The sequence below is a fragment of the Schistocerca piceifrons genome, chromosome 4 (assembly GCF_021461385.2).
Source record: "Schistocerca piceifrons isolate TAMUIC-IGC-003096 chromosome 4, iqSchPice1.1, whole genome shotgun sequence".
Taxonomy (NCBI): Eukaryota; Metazoa; Arthropoda; class Insecta; order Orthoptera; family Acrididae; genus Schistocerca; species Schistocerca piceifrons.
This window is the reverse complement of record NC_060141.1, coordinates 105403465-105411098: the sequence shown is the minus strand read 5'-3', so window position 1 is coordinate 105411098 and position 7634 is coordinate 105403465. Positions and strand designations below refer to the sequence as shown.

At 50.0% G+C, this 7634-nt stretch overlaps 1 pseudogene; it reads left to right on the top strand.

The window, feature by feature from the left end:
• The first annotated feature begins 3395 nt into the window (after positions 1–3395).
• On the top strand, positions 3396–3513 carry LOC124796778 (annotated as a pseudogene).
• Positions 3514–7634: the final 4121 nt, after the last annotated feature.

Below are 7634 nucleotides of genomic sequence, written 5' to 3'. Positions count from 1 at the left end.
CTAATGACAAATATACACACCCATGCCCGAGGGAGGACTCGAACCTCCGCCAGGACCAGCCGCACAGTCAAGGATCTTATTCACTGCTCCTAATGCGCGCTCCTTCATCTTCGTCCCATTGAAGTAAAGGTGGATTTTATACAACAGCAGAAAACGTATGAGAATCTTACAATGCCCGTAATTTTTTAGGGAAACGTTATGAGGATGACAGATGAAAGCGCTCCAGCTTGTTTTTAAAAGCTGGAGCATATTGAACTGTGTGTTGAGAGCAGGGCAGCTTTTTCCAGAGGCGGACGGCAGCGACTGCAAAGCTAGGACACTAAATAAGTGGTACCCTGTGTTTCGATTGTGATGTCATGACAGTTGTGTGTCTGAAGCTATTACTTCCGTCCTTGCACACTGAGGAGCTGGTGTAGTTGGCGTAGTGCACAGTAGTCACGTAGTTGTCTGGCCGCAACCACCCTAACTAAGTGTGTGAAGCACTGGCATGGTGATATCGTCGATTGCTGGATGAAGGTGCAAAAAAAAAAAAAAAAAAAAAAAAAAAATCGTGCAAATGGCTCTGAGTACTATGAGACTTAACATCTGAGGTCATCAGTCCCCTAGAACTTAGAACTACTTGAACCAAACTAACCTAAGGACATCACACACATTCATGTCCAAGGCAGGATTCGAACCTGTGACCGTGGCGGTCGCGTGGTTCCAGACTGAATCGCCTAGAACCGCTCGACCACTGCGGCCGGCGTGAAGGTGCGATATAACGAATGATTGCACAAGTTTACATTTCATATCCTGTGGAAATATTGTAGTGTCGCGGAATAGTAAAGAGTTGGAAACGTGGAATATTGTCAAAGGTTCGTTGCCTATGCCGAGAGCCAGAGGCAGTACGTTAGCCAAGAGGTAGGAGGATTGCACATGTATGGCGTGGATACACACAACAGGCGAGAGAGAATTGCTTAGCACGCGGGTTTGTGTTAGACGGAGACTTTCGTAGAGTGCAAGACAGAAGTATAGCGTCAGCTGTACTGCATTTCACAACTGCCGTAACAACACGCAACTCTGTCGCAAGAACACCTAAGGGGCGATTACGACAGATGAATCAGCAGTATAAGTGGAACGAATGCATTCATCGCAAACGAGCATGACATCAGGTCGTCGCTCGTGCTTCCTTTAAATACGCCAGCTTTGATAGCAACAAAGCACTCGGACTCGCAGTTAGACTTGCAGTTAGACGTGTACTGCGTCGCTGCGTAGCGCTCAGCTCGGTGGTCGACATGTAATCTTTATTAAGGCGATGTTGCAGCAAGGGCGGCCCATCCAGCAGCAGACGTGAGGGGACAGTACCAGCTCTAGTCCTCTCTGCTGCCGCTGTCAATCATCAACCCAGGATTAGCAGACATCGCGGCAGACTCACTCGCCGCAAATGCTGACCACGTCAGTGAGCCGTCGTCGAGATCGTGCGGGGCCTAGGCCCTGTGCATCCGCCGTCACAACCGGGTGAGCCGACGACGCTGGGAGACTGCAGCCCGCTCCGCCCGTCCACCGCAGACGAGCCACCAGGAGGAGCAGGGAAAAAGACGGGGTGGGATACACTCCGCACTACGAGAACGCCTCTCGTGCCGACAGCGCCGGGACTCCAACCCGGAGCCACCTGCTGTCCGCCGTCGAGCTGGCCGGGTAGCAGGACGCCGCCAGCCACGCGCGGCCGAAGTAAGGGCATTCCTCCGCTATGTCACAGCACGCGGCGCTGCGCTAAGCAAGACTGTGCGGCCCGGATCTGGTGTCATCGCTACGAGTCAGCGAGGACTCGGGGAAGGTCGGTGATATCACCAAGCCACACTGTACTCGGCAGGAATAAAGGTGTTATGAATTAATAATGTTTCTTTGCCGTTTCTGACGCTTCTACAGCCATTTACTAGCATCCTCACAAATGGAGAGGTCGCCGCTCGGCCATCCAGTCCACCGTAGGCGACCGGGACCACCGGGGCTCCTACAATATGTTCAGAAGCTTTTTGAGGACATATAGGCAAGCGGAAGTCTTTCGGAATATGGCGACAGTGTTCCCTCACCATTTGAGATGCTCATTCAAAGTTGTACCCAATTCATTCACTATCCTCTGGTTATAAGATGTTAAATTCTGATGGAAAACTAAGACTGCATTTAGTTGAAGTCGCAGTTTTTGCGCCGAGATTACCACAGAAGGCAGATCATAAAACATCTGGACAATCTCAGTGTTTATACGAGGGTTGCACAGAAAGTAATGCACCGCATTTTTTTTCTTCAACAGTTTTTTATTGAGCATAATGAGAATTACACACACGAAAGAATGGTGTGTTCTTCACGCATCCTGTTTCTTCACGTAATTTCCATCCCGTCCTAAGGCCTTCCTTCAGCACGAAACAAGGGCGTGTATGCCTTGTCGGTACCAATCCTTGTCCTGGTGGCGCAGCCAGTGCTTCACTGTGTAAATCATCTCCTCATCGCCCTCAAAATGTCTTCCACGAAAGGCATCCTTTAATGGCTCAAACCAGTGGGAGTTCGATGGGGCTAGGTCAGTTCATTAAGGTGGAATGGGTAACACCGTCCAGATCTATTTTGCGATGTGTTCAGCAGTTCTCAGACTTGTACGGGGCCGAGCGTTATCGTGTTGCAGCAAAACATCTCGGTTATTGAAGCCCTGAAGTCGCCGGTATCGCGTCTTCAGTTTTGTTAATAGTTGTGTTAACATATGCTTCTTTATTGACGGTACCGCCTGTTGCCATCACATCAATGAGAAACACGGTGATCCTGACCTTACCGGCGGAAGCAGTTGCTTTGAATTTTTTCATGTGTGAGGACTGGGAATGGCGCCTTTCTATCGACTGTCGTTTTGTTTCGGGCTCAAAATGGTAAGCCCACGTTTCATCACCTGTCACAATCCGGGACAAGAATGCCTCTCTCTCAGCTTCACAACGTTGCAACAAATCAAGAAAAACGTTTTTTTCTGTGCAGTTTGCGATCCACCGTTAGACACCTCGGGACCCATGTTGTACACAGTTTTGAATATCCAAGAGTGCAGATGGTTGCACCTACACTTCCTTTGCTGATTGACAAACGCAGCTCCAACTGTCGAGTCCTAATGCGTCTGTCCTCGCGAATGACAACATCAGCTCGCAGCAACATGTCACGTAAGACAGCTGTGGATGGTCTCCCCGACCGCTGCAAATCGTGGAACTCCGCCGAACCGCTCCGCACAGACGCCATTTTGAAACTGTTCTGCAGATACTCTATTTGTCGAAAGTTCTGAAAGTTGGGGTGCTCACGCAGGAGCCTTCAAATAATACAAACGTAACGTTTCGCATTCGTAGCATTTTTTTCGGCTGAGGAAAAAAAGGTGGTACATTACTTTCTGGGCAGGCAACGGCCTTGCCGCAGTGGATACACCGGTTCCCGTGAGATCACCGAAGTTAAGCGCTGTCGGGCGTGGCCGGCACTTGGATGGGTCACCATCCAGGCCGCCATGTGCTGTTGCCGTTTATCGGGGTGCACTCCGCCTCGTGATGCCAATTTAGGAGCTACTAGACCGAATAGTAGCGGCTCCGGTCAAAGAAAACCATCGTAACGACCGGGAGAGCGGTGTGGTGACCACACGCCCCTCCTATCCGCATCCTCACCTGAGGATGACACGGCGGTCGAATGGTCCCGATGGGCCACTTGTGGCCTGAAGACGGAGTGCTTTTTTACTTTCTGGGCAACTCTCGTATCTTTGTCTCTGATCCTTGGGAAAAGCTGGAGGTCGCTGGCGTAGAAGTGACAGTACAGGGCTACTACAAATGATTGAAGCGATTTCATAAATCCACTGTAGCTCCATTCATTGACATATGGTCACGACACACTACAGATATGTAGAAAAACTCATAAAGTTTTGTTCGGCTGAAGCCCCACTTCAGGTTTCTGACGCCAGAGCGCTCGAGAGCGCAGTGAGACAAAATGGCGACAGGAGCCGAGAAAGCGTATGTCGTGCTTGAAATGCACTCACATCAGTCAGTCATAACAGTGCAACGACACTTCAGGACGATGTTCGACAAAGATCCACCAACTGCGATGGTATGCGCAGTTTAAAGCTTCTGGATGCCTCTGTAAGGGGAAATCAACGGGTCGGCCTGTAGTGAGCGAAGAAACGGTTGAACGCGTGCGGGCAAGTTTCACGCGTAGCCCGCGGAAGTCGACGAATAAAGCAAGCAGGGAGCTAAACGTACCACAGCCGACGGTTTGGAAAATCTTACGGAAAAGGGTAAAGCAGAAGCCTTACCGTTTACAATTGCTACAAGCCCTGACACCCGATGACAAAGTCAAACGCTTTGAATTTTCGGCGCGGTTGCAATAGCTCATGGAAGAGGATGCGTTCAGTGCGAAACTTGTTTTCAGTGATGAAGCAACATTTTTTCTTAATGGTGAAGTGAACAGACACAATGTGCGAATCTGGGCGGTAGAGAATCCTCTCGCATTCGTGCAGCAAATTCGCAATTCATCAAAAATTAACGTGTTTTGTGCAATCTCACGGTTTAAAGTTTACGGCCCCTTTTCCTTCTGCGAATAAAACTTTACGGGACACGTGTATCTGGACATGCTGGAAAATTGGCTCATGCCACAACTGGAGACCGACAGCGCCGGCTTCATCTTTCAACAGGATGGTGCTCCACCGCACTTCCATCATGATGTTCGGCATTTCTTAAACAGGAGATTGGAAAACCGATGGATCGTTCGTGGTGGAGATCATGATCAGCAATTCATGTAATGGCCTCCACGGTCTCCCGACTTAACCCCATGCGATTTCTTTCTGTGGGGTTATGTGAAAGATTCAGTGTTTAAACCTCGTGTACCAAGAAACGTGCCAGAACTGCGAGCTCGCATCAACGATGCTTTCGACCTCATTGATGGGGACATGCTGCGCCGAGTGTGGGAGGAACTTGATTATCGGCCTGATGTCTGCCGAATCACTAAAGGGGCACATATCGAACATTTGTGAATGCCTAAAAAAACTTTTTGAGTTTTTGTATGTGTGTGCAAAGTATTGTGAAAATATCTCAAATAATAAAGTTATTGTAGAGCTGTGAAATCGGTTCAATCATTTGTAATAACCCTGTACATTGTTGCCTGCTTTCAAGTAACTTTCAGAGCACTTCAGCGCGATATCTGGAAATCCTTTCTGTCGCCTTCTTTTAAGGAATACTTCAAAGTTGACAATATCAAGAACTTTTCTGAATATTTGTAGTTTCAGTATTGTGCCATCATGTTCGTACGTGGTAAGCTCCAGGCATCGGCTACCTTGATTAGTGGAGTGCTTGTGATGTTGTAAGCGTATTGTCATATCGTTGGCTTAGTTGTGGAGTATCTTTGCGGGCAGCCGCGTCTGTAGTGAGTCGAGCACGGGACACGAAATTGTTATGTTGTGTAGCGTGTAGCTCTGCATGTAGAAGCATTGTTAGTATTCAGGTTGAAGTGCTGCTACAAGTCCTATTTTACTAAAGTGATGACATACGGAAATGGTTCAGAAGAAAGTGTGTCAAGAGGTAATTGAAAATGTGCAGTGGCGTTAATAACGTATTTCGCATAGCTTCGACCATCCGCGCCGTGTTCGGTCTCCAAGAATGAGAAAATGTGAATCAGTAATACTATTTACGACAAAAGAGTGCAATTAGGTGCCTGTGTCTTGTAACGAGCGTGAGAACATGCGTTCGATCATCGCGTTCCGCATCATCAACAATCAGCCGCGCTGTGACGGTTACGCGCACGCTCGTACAAGTGAGAACAGAGAACTGAAAAATTAACTTTACGAACAGTGTTATATCATTACTAGTGACAAGGAGGACTATTACCAGATATCTGTATGTGTGACTAGCGTAAGAACTTTCGTTCGATCATTTGGCTTCCGCATCATCAACAATCACCCCCGTCATGTCGGTTACGTGTACGCTCGTCTGAGTTATATTTTTGGACTGTTAATCATCAAGATTGTTAATTGGGATAAACATTTACGATTTAGAGTGTAAACAGTGCAACCTGTGGTTTCTGTATCGTCTCAGAATATAGATGTTCATACCAGACATAGGACAGTGTTGTGTTTTAACGTTGAGTGGCTCCCCTAAACCTGCTTGCATATTTCAACAGATAATTTCAGGCAAGCCAACAGCAGTGTGGAGCAGGACAATGCGGCCGCCGCGGGATTACCAGGTACGTGGAGTGGACAGGGCTCACGGTCACGAAACGAGAAGTCAGTAGGAGGGTTACCCCCCACCCATTCGTACTCCCGGGCGTGTTACAATGTGATGCCTACGAAAGATGGACTGATACACTCCTGGAAATGGAAAAAAGAACACATTGACACCGGTGTGTCAGACCCACCATACTTGCTCCGGACACTGCGAGAGGGCTGTACAAGCAATGATCACACGCACGGCACAGCGGACACACCAGGAACCGCGGTGTTGGCCGTCGAATGGCGCTAGCTGCGCAGCATTTGTGCACCGCCGCCGTCAGTGTCAGCCAGTTTGCCGTGGCATACGGAGCTCCATCGCAGTCTTTAACACTGGTAGCATGCCGCGACAGCGTGGACGTGAACCGTATGTGCAGTTGACGGACTTTGAGCGAGGGCGTATAGTGGGCATGCGGGAGGCCGGGTGGACGTACCGCCGAATTGCTCAACACGTGGGGCGTGAGGTCTCCACAGTTAAACGATGTTGTCGCCAGTGGTCGGCGGAAGGTGCACGTGCCCGTCAACCTGGGACCGGACCGCAGCGACGCACGGATGCACGCCAAGACCGTAGGATCCTACGCAATGACGTAGGGGACCGCACCGCCACTTCCCAGCAAATTAGGGACACTGTTGCTCCTGGGGTATCGGCGAGGACCATTCGCAACCGTCTCCATGAAGCTGGGCTACGGTCCCGCACACCGTTAGGCCGTCTTCCGCTCACACCCCAACATCGTGCAGCCCGCCTCCAGTGGTGTCGCGACAGGCGTGAATGGAGGGACGAATGGAGACGTGTCGTCTTCAGCGATGAGAGTCGCTTCTGCCTTGGTGCCAATGATGGTCGAATGCGTGTTTGGCGCCGTGCAGGTGAGCGCCACAATCAGGACTGCATACGACCGAGGCACACAGGGCCAACACCCGGCATCATGGTGTTGGGAGCGATCTCCCACACTGGCCGTACACCTCTGGTGATCGTCGAGGGGACACTGAATAGTGCACGGTACATCCAAACCGTCATCGAACCCATCGTTCTACCATTCCTAGACCGGCAAGGGAACTTGCTGTTCCAACAGGACAATGCACGTCCGCATGTATCCCGTGCCACCCAACGTGCTCTAGAAGGTGTAAGTCAACTACCCTGGCCAGCAAGATCTCCGAATCTGTCCCCCATTGAGCATGTTTGGGACTGGTTGAAGCGTCGTCTCACGCGGTCTGCACGTCCAGCACGAACGCTGATCCAACTGAGGCGCCAGGTGGAAATGGCATGGCAAGCCGTTCCACAGGACTACATCCAGCATCTCTACGATCGTCTCCATGGGAGAATAGCAGCCTGCATTGCTGCGAAGGGTGGATATACACTGTACTAGTGCCGACATTGTGCATGCTCTGTTGCCTGTGTCTA